This window comes from Manduca sexta, chromosome 9, assembly GCF_014839805.1.
Source record: "Manduca sexta isolate Smith_Timp_Sample1 chromosome 9, JHU_Msex_v1.0, whole genome shotgun sequence".
NCBI classification, from domain to species: domain Eukaryota; kingdom Metazoa; phylum Arthropoda; class Insecta; order Lepidoptera; family Sphingidae; genus Manduca; species Manduca sexta.
In genome coordinates, this window is record NC_051123.1 from 12004758 (window position 1) to 12020636 (window position 15879).

Below are 15879 nucleotides of genomic sequence, written 5' to 3' on the forward strand. Positions count from 1 at the left end.
TGTGCGGAGTGTGCCTCATTGTGAACTCATTGTTACCGCCTACAGCCTCGTAACAATATAATATTGTCATTTCCGCGTCCTGAGTATACACGCGCGCGTAAATCTCGCCTTCACTGCCAAAAAGCCTGCTCAAGGAAATGCGCGCATGCGTTACTTGATTATATTATAATTTTATGAAGAATTTCTTCTTATAAAAAGTATCAGCTCGACGTAAAATACAATTACAATTACATTAAAAAATAGTGAATGAATCTCCTCATTTTGGAATATTTTTTTAATAATTTATTTCTCTTAATATTCTCTAGATAATTACATTGAATTATACTTAGTCTGGCCATAAATACTGTTACACTTAATTATAAAAAAATATTACATTTGAATTTCGAATCTGTCATTTTTATACGATTGTTCATTGTGTTTTCTCATTTTGGCGCCAATACATTGTAAAATATTTTGCGATATTAAAATGGTGTGGGGTGATAAAGAGAACCGAATCGCTGTGATAGCATTACACAAAGTAGGTATGGAGCCAAATGCAATTTTTAAAACTCTCCATACACTTGGTATTAGTAAAATGTTTGTGTACCGGGCTATTAATAGGTACAATGAGACCTCCTCTGTTTGTGACAGAAAAAGATCTGGCCGTCCACGTAGTGTTCGTACGAAAAAGGTGGTCAAAGCAGTAAGGGAAAGAATTCGAAGAAATCCTGTCCGAAAGCAAAAGATTTTATCTCGGGAAATGAAGATAGCACCTAGAACCATGTCGCGTATTTTAAAAGATGACTTAGGACTTGCAGCCTATAAGAGACGCACTGGCCATTTCTTAACTGATAATTTAAAGAAGAATAGGGTGGTAAAATCGAAACAACTACTGAAGCGGTACGCAAAGGGAGGTCACAGAAAAATTTTGTTTACGGATGAGAAAATTTTTACAATTGAGCAACATTTTAACAAACAAAATGACCGTATTTATGCTCAAAGCTCTAAGGAAGCTTCCCAATTAGTCGACAGAGTGCAACGTGGACATTATCCGACTTCAGTGATGGTTTGGTGGGGTGTTAGCTATGAAGGAGTGACTGAGCCATATTTTTGTGAAAAAGGTATCAAAACATCGGCACAAGTGTATCAAGATACCATTCTTGAGAAGGTAGTTAAGCCCCTTAACATCACCATGTTCAATAACCAAGTATGGTCCTTCCAGCAAGACTCGGCGCCGGGTCATAAAGCTCGGTCCACGCAGTCTTGGTTGGAATCGAACGTTTCGGACTTCATCAGAGCTGAAGACTGGCCGTCGTCTAGTCCCGATCTTAATCCGCTGGATTATGATTTGTGGTCAGTTTTAGAGAGTACAGCTTGCTCTAAACGCCATGATAATTTGAGTCCCTAAAACAATCTATACGATTGGCGGTGAAGAATTTTCCCATGGAAAGAGTGCGTGCTTCTATTGATAACTGGCCTCATCGTTTAAAGGACTGTATTGCAGCCAATGGAGACCACTTCGAATAAGCTTTTTATATTTTTAATTGTTTTATATTTATGTATTAAACTGACACACTGTAAAAGTAATAAATGTTATTTGCAGTTAACAATTTTCTTTTTTCTTTATTACAATATTTATGGCAAGACTAGGTATAAAAATAATTACATTGTAATGATAAAACGATAGGCAAATTACTCAATTTGAAATACGTTGTGTAATGCAAAACATATTTAATTAGTAATTAACCTACTCAGTGTTTTGTCCCTTTGATCTCCAATATTCCGTATGATCCTCGCAAAACAACATAGTTACAAAGCAATAGTTAATTTAAAGTATTACTGATGAATATTCCCAAAAGGCACCAACAGAGTATTTGCGCCACAAAATTTCTTAAAGTTCGTATCTGAAACGCAGTTATTTCGAAGCCATGAAGTTTGCAACCAACCGACGCAGCCTTCGTAACTAAAACAAAATTGGAACAGCTATATAAAATAATTCCCACCCGTCGCAGTACATTACAAATGTAGATGTCACAATTTGGAAGAGAAAATCTGAGTTAGCTTCAGTTTCTCGGAAAATACGATAAAAGTCAGCCTTATTTCTTGTCACACGGCAGCAGCATGAATGCGATTAGCAACTTTACGGGCGGCACTTCCGGCGACAGCTCCTGCCGACATTTTTGTTATACAACTCAATGTAGTCATTAGACAGCCCGTTCGCCCCACAGAGCGCGACACCACCGATTGTGACTCAGATTTCCTGACATGCCAATGTTTTGTGTTTGCTTGTCACATTGCTGTAACAAATTAGCAATCACTTTACTTCAACATGTAATTAAACCAGTAAGGTTGAGTTCGCTTCTCGGGTCGGAACATTTATAATTATGTTGTTTTTTCTAGTTTTTATGAATGATCAGTAAATGAGTCGTGTTAACTGCGAGCGCAGTAGTCTCTGTTCAGGTTCGGGAAGACAAACGATACTGTGTAATATAATGTTACTTTTTAACAACAGTTTTTGGGCGAAACAGGCCTCAACAAATTCTATATATCTGGATATTTATTACCAGTACTTAGTACTTGTTTTCAGACTATAAAAACTTTGTAGTATGAAAACAAGTACTAAGTATTCAACGGTTGCTATTTAAAATTTATTTTTTAATGTTAAAATATTCAATAGTTTCGGGCATTACTCTATACATACTAAATTATAAAGTCTAGTCTAGTCTCTTGATAATAATTAAAATATAATTATGGTTGACGTATAAGTCAAAAAAGTAATCAGGTTTATATAGCTTATTCTGTTATTTAAACATTCGTGCACTATGAGAAAACAAGTAAACAAACGAAAAATCCAAATACAACATAAAATTCAATGGCGTGGTGTGGCGGTCGTGCGCAGCGTTCCAAAACATTGCGCTCTGTAATCATCGGCCAATCTGTCCGCCGTAGCGTGTGACAGGCGTGGTGTAGCGTCGCGCCATAGCTACGTAGCACCGTAGCCGCGTAGCGCTGTAGCTACACTCTAGCGTGTAGCACACAGACAGCGCGCGGGCTGACGATGACAAACACGAGGGCCGACCTCCCTTTGTTAATAGAACTTTATGTGTCGAGCCGGAATGTCTCACGTAGTCTTCAGTATTTTTTCCAAGCCCCGTCGGCGCAGCAATTTAGTCAGTAAATCTATGTCGATAAGGGCGATGATGGCGTGCAGCACACGACGTCGTCGGTCTAAGATGTAATTAGCGAAGACAAGCTCCACTGACTCTCGTGATGTAGTGCTTTAGTTCAACAACGCGCAGTAACTCAAACCAGTTTTATAAATAGTTTCTTGATTGGACAGACATTTAGTGACTTTTAAGTGTGTGCGTCTGGGAACTTTTGGAACGCTCCAAAATAATGATGAATAATATTAGTAATACATAAACAACAATATAGTCATTGAAATTTGAAACAATAAATCAAATTTAAATTATTATAATATCATACTTAGTGTATAATATTACTTGTGTTAAAGCATCATAATTTTATTTCAACTCTTATTCCTGTTTGCTAAACAATTATACAACACAATTCCTATCGGATTACTTTTGAAAATCTATCAAATCTTTTTGTAGTATGAATCATACTTATGCACATTTTAGCGAAATATTGTTAATATAAATAATAACGCATGCACGTACTAAGTATTATATAAAAAGAAATGACAAGATATCAATATTCACAAATACAATTATCCCGCGCTCACTGTTTGCGCGTGCGCTGTGTGAGTCGCACTCACCGTCCGCGCTGAGTTCCAGCCGAGCGCGCACTCGACGCCGATCCGAGCGGACTATATCGACACACACACTCCGCACCACAAGCACATACCTATACTGCACTACTTATACTGCGAGTGGCTAATTTGTACCGCACTTAAAAGATTGATCTCAAAAACTGAATAGAACTTAAGATCCAAAAAATGTTTAAATTTTGGGTGCGAGTGCGGGATCTACGCCGGGGCCCCGCGCTCCAGAGCAGGCGACTACACTACCGCGCTACTGAGGTTGCTCTTCATTTCTCTACATATTAAAATAGTGCCTTCGATAAATCCATTCACAGTATATTTCAATTATCTAAAGCGATATTAGAAATTTTAATTACAAATGTAACGCGAACGCAAGTTACGTACATCTAAACCCGGTTTATAGCATTATCCGAACCGAGCGTATGCACTATGCCTCGTTCCCGTACCGTCCCCTCCATCACCGCACTCCCCCCGCTAGCGTCCGGCGACGACACTCGAGAACGGGACACGCGCGCGCGCCTATGTCATATGGACAACTCAATTGTAATAGCCCGTTTTATGTTTATTTGTTTGTATAATATATCGTTGTGCTCCGAACCCCGTGTTCTAATGAACACCCTAACACCCAACACGAAGTATTTCAGCATTATACAAAGGAATTACTAGTGATAGAATATATTTTATATTCGCTCGGATTGCCACCACCGTACACAAAGTATTAAAACAGGCCATAGTGGCACACGTAAGTGTGTCGCGTTCCGGGATGAGCCTCTGTATATCCGGTTCCAATAGGCCTGCATAATTCTACAGAGGTTATTATCTCTGGTCAGTCGACATTCTATCAGACCCCTCCACTTACCATCAGGTGCAGTGGGGTCACATTGCCGTGCACGCACATTGAAACCTAAAAAAATATTCTCAGATAACGAAATAAGACTAGTTTTAGTGTAACAAAGCTACAAAGTTTTCGAAACATCGGGATATAATAATAAATTGAGAACCGCGATAAAATCCGAAAACTTGTTTTATTTCGATGTTAATCATTACCCTTGAATACATACAAAAACTCTAGATCCTCCTATTCCGCACATTTGGGTAAAAACAAATATAAAGTGACAGCTACTCTAGAACATCTCCCCAGCTACATGTAAGGCACTCAACGCTCGTGCTGACTATGTAGCCTAATGAAGGAGTGTTGCGAGGGGTTGCGGAGATGTGAGGGAAGGGGATGCACTCCAGTATCAATGATTGCACTTCTCGAGGCTCGGCGCGAGGCTCGCTGTAACTCTCAGCACAGCGGCGCGGCGGGCTGCAGGCTACGTGTTCGAGTGCGGCCAGAGGAATGCTGGACTCCCACACAAGCAGACCACGCACACCACACCCTATGACACATCGTTACAACATTCAGACTTATACATTTATGTCTTTGTAAATTAATTTATCAAACTCTTTATTAACAACGTAATAACAAACAATCAAATTACAGTAATACATTACAAATATCAATTCGTTGTTAAATTAACTCAATATTGCAACTTTTGAATTATTACAACTGCGAATATACTGGTGAAGAAATAGGTTTCGTCTAGGTTTAATTAAGACTAGCTAAGATCAATGAATCTGTCTGCATAGAAATTAGTATTATAGTTCATCCACTATCTGATATCTGATCTCACTAGATAATAACAAGAAGTTACAAAGTGCGCACAGAAATAAAATTTAACACAAACAAATAAGATTTAACTTAGGTTTCCCATTATTTAAACAAAATTATCTGTGTTTATATCGCGGCAACCTAATTTTTTATCAGTTCAATCGGATATACAGCGAAAAAAACCTAGTAATATGGGCTTCTCAAACAATCGGGCCGACTCTCGCCTCGGCTTTTCTTGCCAACCGATTTAGGATAGTTATAATATAGTTGTGGCGGCGCGTGGTATCGTGAGCCGTGGAGTCGCGTGGCTGCAGTGTTCGCGTCTCGGACGAGAGCTCGCATTGTGTGCCGAAGTCTCAGATCGGTTCTAGTGCCGCTTGTTCAAACTAGTAACGAATCGCGCGCGCAGTTTCAACATAATATTATGTAAAATTTAATTATTGAATTCTGTACTGACAGGAAATGATTTTTACCACACATAATTACCTACACAGCGAAAGTATTGATAGGTGAATTAAAGACTTAATTCTATGGATAAAAAATTAGTTTTATAGCAGACGACAAGGCTGTTCACTTCGGGTCGGCGCCTCATGAACTTTTGACCCAACCTGGTTAAATTGGTATATTATAATATATACACGATGTTTGAAGCCACGGTGGGCAGAAAAAAGAGTCCAATACTATGCCTTCGCACTATTTGTACGCGGTTATTAAAACGTCCGACGGTTAATAAAACTTACCATAAAATACAGTGACTGCGCTTAATAAGTTAACAAGGGCGTATACTGACTGTAAAACGCCAGAGGCTGCTGACACTGTCGAGGGTCGTGGTAGTTTACACGTGTCAAGCTCGAGTGCAGTTTAAACCTCTCTACACACAAGCGCTAGATGTTAAACCGCGTACGCACTAGAGGGATACCCGCGGGTCGGCGGCGCCCCTCGGCGCCCGGCGTGCTCGGCGCTGTAGCGCGGCGGCGGCTGCAAAAACGACATGTTCCGCTCAAAGGGCGGCGGTGCGCTACACACGAACCATCCACCGGCCGCGTCACAACACGCCTCGCGGAGCAGTCTCACTTTTTAACACATATTATAAATTATGTTAAATCCACAATTTTATCTTTCTTATAATAAAATAGAACATACTTTGCCTGTCGGAATGTTCCAAATTATGTTAATAAGCCAGATCATTTTCCATTTGTAATTTGCGAGTGACATTTAACACGCCTGTGTTGCTTTGTAAATTATAATTACTTTATCGTTTATATTGTAAGTGCGGATGGCTAAAGCAATAGTCGTTCTCATATGACGCTTGTTCTAAAAACCTACTCGAAAATATTATTTGATTTTTTTTTAAGACATAAGTCATAATTTTTTAACCTTTTACCCCATCCGCTTTCTTACTATTTGTGTTGTGATTGGTGTGCGATGGCCCTCTGCAGTCTGCACATAGCTGCGCTGTGTGGGAGTTTACCGTCGCGGCGCGGCGCGGCGTCAGTCCATACGTGCCGGTAATGTCATTACCGTGCATCCATTACTCAGTAATGGGTTTCCGTTGGCGCTGTTTTACGAGTGGCGTCTCCACCACCCCCCCCCCCCCCCTCCCCGCTGCCCCGCGCGTGCCCGCAGTGACCCGCAGCCGCGCAACACTCACCGTGCACCGTGCAGTTTATTGAGTGCGATCACAAGTGGTGCTCACGAGGGTCGCGTGTGCCCACCGGCTCATGTATCGTGGGGATGAGAGATGTGTACTGACGCGACACTGTAGAATTGCAGACAATTCACGCTCACAACGTTACGCCGCGTGATTGCGACTTGAGCATAATATTATTAACACCTTCCCTTATAGTTTGATAACTCAAATACAGGAAACAACTAAATGTTCTCATACTATTTATTAGCTTTAATTTAAAGCAGGTATTTTTCGTTTGAAAATCGATCTCATGTCCTGCCTGGCTCCGAGGAGCCGAAGCGGATATTTAAGCGAAAGCAAGATACATGTCATTTTTTGATACGTGCAAAAAATCTGAATGAATGTTGAATTGTCAATATTATTATCTCTGATAGTTACTAAGAGCGACTCTTTTCTGAATTTCAGTACAAATACACAACAACAAAAATTAAAGTCTAATTGCTGCTTGTATGTTGACAAAATATGTATAATAATGAATGCGCTCCAACCAAAGAGAGAGCAATAAATTTTTCATTTTATTTTATTGTGCTTGTGATGTCACAAAACGTTTCTGTAAATGAATTATGTCCTCTGCGGATGCAGTTTTACACGAATTACGAACGCAGCGCGGCTGTCGACCAACCACGAGTATAACGTGGGGTCACCTCCACGTGTGCGGCGGGAGGGGCGGTCCATGAGGATATGTCCAAGTGAAACACCGATACCCAAAAACAACAACAACAGCGTTTACCTGCCGAGATTGCACAACTTGCATTACCTACATTACTGCATCTGCGCGAGCTGCTCAACTAGCGCAACCTGCACAGCCTGCATTACTGGCATTAGCTGCATCGTCTGCATGCAGCAAGTAAACCGCAGAGACGATACAGGTTGTGCAGGCTCGTGCAAGCTGCAGCTTCAGGAGGGAATTGGGCCGGCTAGACCTATAGCTAACACATCACACACAAAGGCCTGACTTGCTACGGGCTAAGTGCGGAAAAAGGAGCCCCTCAACATAGAACTTTAAACCACGCCTGCCGCTGAACGGGGAATAAATGGAGACGAAGACCACGGGTTCGAGACCGGTGTATTCAACTATTATTTTAGAAGTTAGATATGCGTTTAGACGTTTTCAAAGAGTTATCCAATAATGTTGGTGGTCGGATATTCGCATCGACCCTGATAGCGACCACCGTACGCAAGGTGTATAACCCCCAGGTGTGAAGTGCCTACGTAACTGTGTCGCGTTACGGGATCAGCCTGTATTTGGTTTCGAACAAGCTGGCGTATTCATTGTGTCGACGGGCATAAGGGGAGTGATAATTGTGTCTCGTCAGCCGATACTAGGTCTACGGCAATCCATTTCGTATCAGGTATAGTGGAGTCACTTCGCTATGTGTGTACAAAAAAAGAATGAATTACGTGATATTGTATTATAGCCGAGTATTTTAGTGGTGTGTATTGGTTGCTCCGCGCCCGCAGCGCCCTGTCCGGTGCAGTTGTAATTGATTCGTCGCGAGCCGTCACTTGAACGCGGCCGCCCACAGCTCGCCAGCTGAGTCATTACCGCAGGTGATCCACCGACCACAACTACGCTACACTTAGTTGTCTTCTTGAAAATAATCAAATGAAAATTCAAATGAAATGAATATTTATTTGCGTAATAGTGTTATAAATCAATAAATAGTGTCACAGTGTGTCATTTTTGACGAACAAATATAAGTAGTCAAATAACATTTTTTTAGTAGAATAGTAAAAAATAGTTGATAATTTTTAACAATATTGGTTTTAAGTTGTTAAGTATTTTAGTACAGATTATAACAATTTATATCTTAGTCAAAAGTATATATTATGAACATTATATTTTATATTAATAATTCTATTAAGTAAAAAATCATTTATATTATAATGCAATTCGTTTATAAGTATTATATATATTTATATTGACATATTATATTTATATACTTAATAGAATATAGTATATTAATAAAAGTTATTTTAATTTTAGCCGCACGAATTCTACCATTGATAACGTGTCGAGGCGGCAACATCGTACTTTCAATTAGAAATATGCTAACACACACACACACCATAAATTATTTTCATATTCGCAATATTATTTATTACAAAGTAATCATTAAACTAAAATCGGGATTTGAGGCGAAAATATTCGTTATTAACGAAGACGGCGATTTTTTGCACAATGTTAGCAGAGGTGAAAAAGTATACGTGGCAATGTTTATTAATGCAATGTCAAAACGACCCTGTATACAGGAATGAGAGATCTTTACGTGTGCGCTACTAATGTGCCCTTTAAAATAAAATACAGCGACATCCAATTAGAAGATATATACGAGTACGATCACCGGCGAGAAAAGAACTAATTATCACTACCATCCGCGCCGCAGCCATCATCCGTGCCGCACGTAGCGACCGGCGCGCCGTGCGGGGAGCGGCGCGCGCGCGGGGGGGGGGGGGTGTCAGAGTATGGGTGACGTCACGGTCGGCGCCCCAACTGCGCTTTTTAATACTCCGTTCTAATTTCAATGTTCGCTCTAAAAAAGACAAGCGACGAGCGAGGTCTAATTAAAAATGAGCCAAAGTTCCGCGAATAATTTAGTCTTTTGGAATTAATGTGTAAAAATTAGAGTTCGGGGTAGTGGTGCGGTTCGAAACCGGAGGCAGTGGCTGCGAAACCATTTTTTTTAATTCTGACAATTCTCGAAAAATCCTAGCTGACAGAACCGCATTATAGACAGTTTGTCTACAGTATGATTGACTAGGTTCGACCGGGACGGTACCATAAATGTATAAATAAACAGCGGCAGTTTTGCTGTTAAAAATCATTCAACTAGTAAAAAAGCTTTCTTTTCCTTCTTCTTTGAATGATACTCTAAGGTTACGTTTGCCACAACCGTTTATTTTCTTTAATGCAAAAAAATATTTTTCACTATAGCTATTACACTAATTGAATCATAAAGCGTAAAAGTTAAGAGCGACGCCACACGGTAGATACATCGCCGCCTATCGTGTAATAACATCGCATATTAAATTGCAGCCGACATTAATGTCGCACAAACAGTGGTGTAAACAATGAATGCAGCAGGTCGCAGCGTCAAAGCCGGCAGGTCACTCCGGTCACGCTGGGCGCCGGACCGCACTGTCGGCTGCGCTCAATGCAAGTTATTCATATTTAATACATTCCCTCCGACGAGTGATCAGGGCTGCAGTCGCCGCCAGAGCCGCAGAACTAATAGCAGAACGCATTAACAAAAGTTTACACAAGGAGTATATAGCTATGTGATCTTATCATAACAATAGCAAAGGATTCATATTTACCGGCACAGCTATTCGTTAGGAAGTGAAGCTAGGTCTAGGGGGTTAGTTGGAGTGTAGTTAAGCCCCACTTAGTTAAATTCTCAACTTAGAACATAAGTGCGAAACCGACACTAAGCACGAGTTGGCCGAGTTCTCTTTCAAGTGTAACTTGATATAAATGTAAATTGAATGCAGCATCCGCTCTTCCTATAGTTAAGGTGCTGTGATGTTTGAACATAGGTTAACAAACGAGCAACATTAATGTATACTCTGGTATGTTTTCGCCGTTATATCCGCGCCGTGCGTGACGAGAGGCTGTGGGCTCGAGACCCACCTCCAAATCTGGACCTTATCCCAAAAATAAAATGATTCCATGCTTTGAATCGTAAGTAAGTATGTTTTCGTTTCTGACTTTCGCAACGCAAAACTTGTACCTTACTCGGTCAAGTCGGTGACTAATAGATTTTCTTTTAAATTAATTCGTAATTAATTTTATTATTTCACTAATTATCTTGATAGAATAGAATAAATTTATGAAAGAAATCAGTGACTACATTAGTTAGAATAGTATTGGAACCCAGCAGGCGAGGCTGTGGGTCGCGGCTCGCGCGCCTTGTACCTAGACTACGCGCCTGTGCTAAGGCTCTCGCACGCGGTATTTCCATAAAATGTGAAATGAAAACATGACCGCAATACCTTTCTCGCATATTAAATAGCAGGCCGAGGCAATTGTGACGCGCACCGCACCCGCCGCGTGTACCCACGGTGCAGCAGAGGGAAGGGGGTGTCGGTTTTGATGATTGTACTCATAATGTAAGTAAGCAGCCGACTCGCTCGCGGCACACACAAGCTGTAGCCCAGTAACTGGGGGCCCATATAACACGATGTCGACATTCCTATGTATAGAATTTCTGTAGAATGTAATTATCATGAGAACGATTTACAAACCGTATTTATACATATTAGTACTTATATTTTGTATCGCCGTGGTAAGTTCGACAATATTACTTAAGTACCTCGTTGGGGCAGGGGGAATAAAGCCAAATAACAGATTCGGAACAAATTTTAATACACTGACTCAACAATAAGTACAGCACAATAATAAAATCAGTGTAGGCTCAAGCGAACGAACGCGCCCGTGCGAGCTACCGGCCTGGGAGAGAACTTTTTGAGCACTTTGGAAGCGCGGGGAGATGGGCGCGGGCGCAACCCGTAGGCCCTTTGAACGGGACACGAGGGGTGGCAGCACGTAATACCGCCATGTTCTAGGGTGGTGCGCTATGCATAGAATATTAATAGTACTTATATTCAAAAAATAATCTAATATTTATTAATTTAAACCAAATTCTTGAACAATATCAGTAGACTGTAGTTCATAATATCATCGTAACTAGCACGCAGTGCTCGCGCCTCGTAGTGTTCGAACTGAACCGCTCGCACATAGCTTCCCTTTCGATTTTGTTATCCCTTTCACCCATTGACATTAGACAAAATGTTTATGTTTGAAGGAAATTATTAACTATTATGATATTTTAATGATTTTAAAGTGACATGACCGTACCAAGCATTTAGTACATATATACTTAGTCTGGCCATAAATACTGTTACACTTAATTATAAAAAAATATTACATTTGAATTTCGAATCTGTCATTTTTATACGATTGTTCATTGTGTTTTCTCATTTTGGCGCCAATACATTGTAAAATATTTTGCGATATTAAAATGGTGTGGGGTGATAAAGAGAACCGAATCGCTGTGATAGCATTACACAAAGTAGGTATGGAGCCAAATGCAATTTTTAAAACTCTCCATACACTTGGTATTAGTAAAATGTTTGTGTACCGGGCTATTAATAGGTACAATGAGACCTCCTCTGTTTGTGACAGAAAAGATCTGGCCGTCCACGTAGTGTTCGTACGAAAAAGGTGGTCAAAGCAGTAAGGGAAAGAATTCGAAGAAATCCTGTCCGAAAGCAAAAGATTTTATCTCGGGAAATGAAGATAGCACCTAGAACCATGTCGCGTATTTTAAAAGATGACTTAGGACTTGCAGCCTATAAGAGACGCACTGGCCATTTCTTAACTGATAATTTAAAGAAGAATAGGGTGGTAAAATCGAAACAACTACTGAAGCGGTACGCAAAGGGAGGTCACAGAAAAATTTTGTTTACGGATGAGAAAATTTTTACAATTGAGCAACATTTTAACAAACAAAATGACCGTATTTATGCTCAAAGCTCTAAGGAAGCTTCCCAATTAGTCGACAGAGTGCAACGTGGACATTATCCGACTTCAGTGATGGTTTGGTGGGGTGTTAGCTATGAAGGAGTGACTGAGCCATATTTTTTGTGAAAAAGGTATCAAAACATCGGCACAAGTGTATCAAGATACCATTCTTGAGAAGGTAGTTAAGCCCCTTAACATCACCATGTTCAATAACCAAGTATGGTCCTTCCAGCAAGACTCGGCGCCGGGTCATAAAGCTCGGTCCACGCAGTCTTGGTTGGAATCGAACGTTTCGGACTTCATCAGAGCTGAAGACTGGCCGTCGTCTAGTCCCGATCTTAATCCGCTGGATTATGATTTGTGGTCAGTTTTAGAGAGTACAGCTTGCTCTAAACGCCATGATAATTTGGAGTCCCTAAAACAATCTATACGATTGGCAGTGAAGAATTTTCCCATGGAAAGAGTGCGTGCTTCTATTGATAACTGGCCTCATCGTTTAAAAGGACTGTATTGCAGCCAATGGAGACCACTTCGAATAAGCTTTTTATATTTTTAATTGTTTTATATTTATGTATTAAACTGACACACTGTAAAAGTAATAAATGTTATTTGCAGTTAACAATTTTCTTTTTTCTTTATTACAATATTTATGGCAAGACTAGGTAATAGTACTTACTTATTAATAATGGTTGATTTTAGAGTTAGGATTAATCTGCTTGTAGTTATTTGTTTCCTGTTAAACTGACATATACCATGAACACCATGTGATGTGTTACCTATGGCAAAAAACTCTTACTTCTACCCTTTTGAACAATTTCTCCCATCGCCACTAGTATAACGTCACATCATACTCATTTCTCCCATGCACCAATAAGACAAGGGCATCCTCTTGATTACAACATACAGTATCACATATTATGTACAGAGAGGTCTCGTGGCGGTAGTTACCGCGTTATCTCTGGTCTCGCCGCCGCTCCGGCCGCGTCCGCAACCTCGCCCACCTACCACTTGCCGGGTAAATGCACAACAATAACAATACGACTGCAAGGAACGGAATGTATTCGCGGAATAACTTGTATCGCGAGCGAAAGAACAGGTCTATATTCGCGATGTACATTATTATATTTACCACCTTATTCATAGACGTTATTTGTCTAAGGACGGAGCATTGCTGTGATAACAAGTCTGTTTCTCAGCTTTGTTTATCTGACTGTTTGCTGTTTGTTCAGCTTTGTTCATCTGAGAGCCAACTAGATTCAAGTTGTATCTCAATATTAGCCAATCACAACGGCCCTATGTCTACGTACTGCGACGGCTGCCATACCGTCAGTTGTGAGAAACAGACTTGTTATCACAACAAAGATAGAGCTTAGATAATAACGTCTATGAATAAGGGGATTATCCCTTAAATTGTATATGTTCTGATTCAATTTTGATTTTAAGGAGGAAATAATGTGTGAGGTTTACTTACAAACTTGCGCATTTACCATCAGTACTAAAAAGTGTGTGTCTATAACTGTTTGTCTTTTTCCGTATTAAATCATATTAATTTATACCCGCTCGGGCAAGACCTAATCGCAAACTGTGGTCCTAACATTTATTCAAAGCGTTGTGTAAAACATGTTCACATAATATTTTTTTATTATTTTGACATATGAAAGTAAATTAGAAGCAATATAATGGTGCAAGTAATATTTTCGGACACTTCGATAAGCATTTAGCATCGACAAAAATGCACTATGTTCGCTCTAAACAGTAGTTACTTCAATACCCTCTAGAATTGCATCATTATTGTACGAGTCCATAACTTACAACATGTATAATAGACGATATGCATAATAGCTAGCAATTATGTATTTATTTATTCAATTATTTGTTATAGCTATGCGCCGGCTAGTCATGATTCCTAATCAAATGAATATGTATCAGAAACCCGCGAGCGGCGGCATGCGTGTGTTCAGCTGCGTCAACAATGTATTTATTTTGCTCTGATACCATCGCACTTGTGCGCGGAATTTGTATCAAATATAAATAGCGATAATTTATTCTGATTTGTTTAAAAATTTTGTCACATACTGTACCTACTGAATTGATGAGATAATCTAGTTAAAAAAATTCGCTGTTTACCAAAATTATAAAATAAAATGCATTCACAATAAAACCGAATGTGATTCAGAATATATCGTCGCTGTAGGTGGAGAACTAAATAACTCAAAATTTCTAGTTTCGAGATAAACGCGATTAACTGTTTTTTTTTCGTTATTTTGGAGCATTACTAAAAAACTATAAATATTTTTGTTGGAGATTGTAACCTTCGTCGTGACTTATTATTTTTTATATGTTCTATTTTTAGAACTATTTGTGTTTTGTTTTCCATAGTTACTTCTCTTTAGTCCGAAATAAACACTCATGTCAATAACATCTTTTTACGAACTTTATTTAATTACTAAGAACATATAATGTCGGTATTTTTATATATCTTGGGTCTTATTATCTATTATATTATGCATTAACAAAAAAAACTCTGCCCTGAAGAATAAAAATATAAAAATCTAAAAACTTCTTATTTAATTCTGCTACAACAATGTTTTGTAAGTTTGCTAAAATAAACTAAATAACTCGTATAGTTATTTAGTTTTGCCACACTAGAAACCATATGGTAAAGTAATTATAAGGTTAAATAATTACAATTATAGAGTTTATTAAAGTGAATACCGTTAGGATTTTCAATGTCTAAATTAAACAAATCAAGTTGTTTAGTTCTTCTACACACTTGATTAATTTTGTTTACAAACAATAGACTCGAGGAAGAATTAAACAACTCATTTTGTTTAATTTCTTTACTACTGAACAGATTATAAGTCGCAGTTTATTGATTTTATTATTTAATTATTTACTTTTTCTACAACAAAATATATATTATTTGAATATATTTATTTCTCCACTTTTAACATAAAAAAGCTATAATTTCGAAACGGGATACGATAATGAAATGCTTGTTAGGCCAAAATATGCGCCATGTTTTGGGCAACACAAAAGTGATGAAAGTCCAAAATGGCCAAAATCCGAGTTATTTAGTTCTCCACCTACAACGACGATATTGTGTCGATAGCATCGATTAAATAGTACTTATATTATTATTTTCAACCAAATGTACCCATTCCAAACACTTGCCTCGTTCGAAAAAATGTGCAACAACAACAAATACAACTTAATGATTATTCGTATGGGAGCATCCAAAACACCAA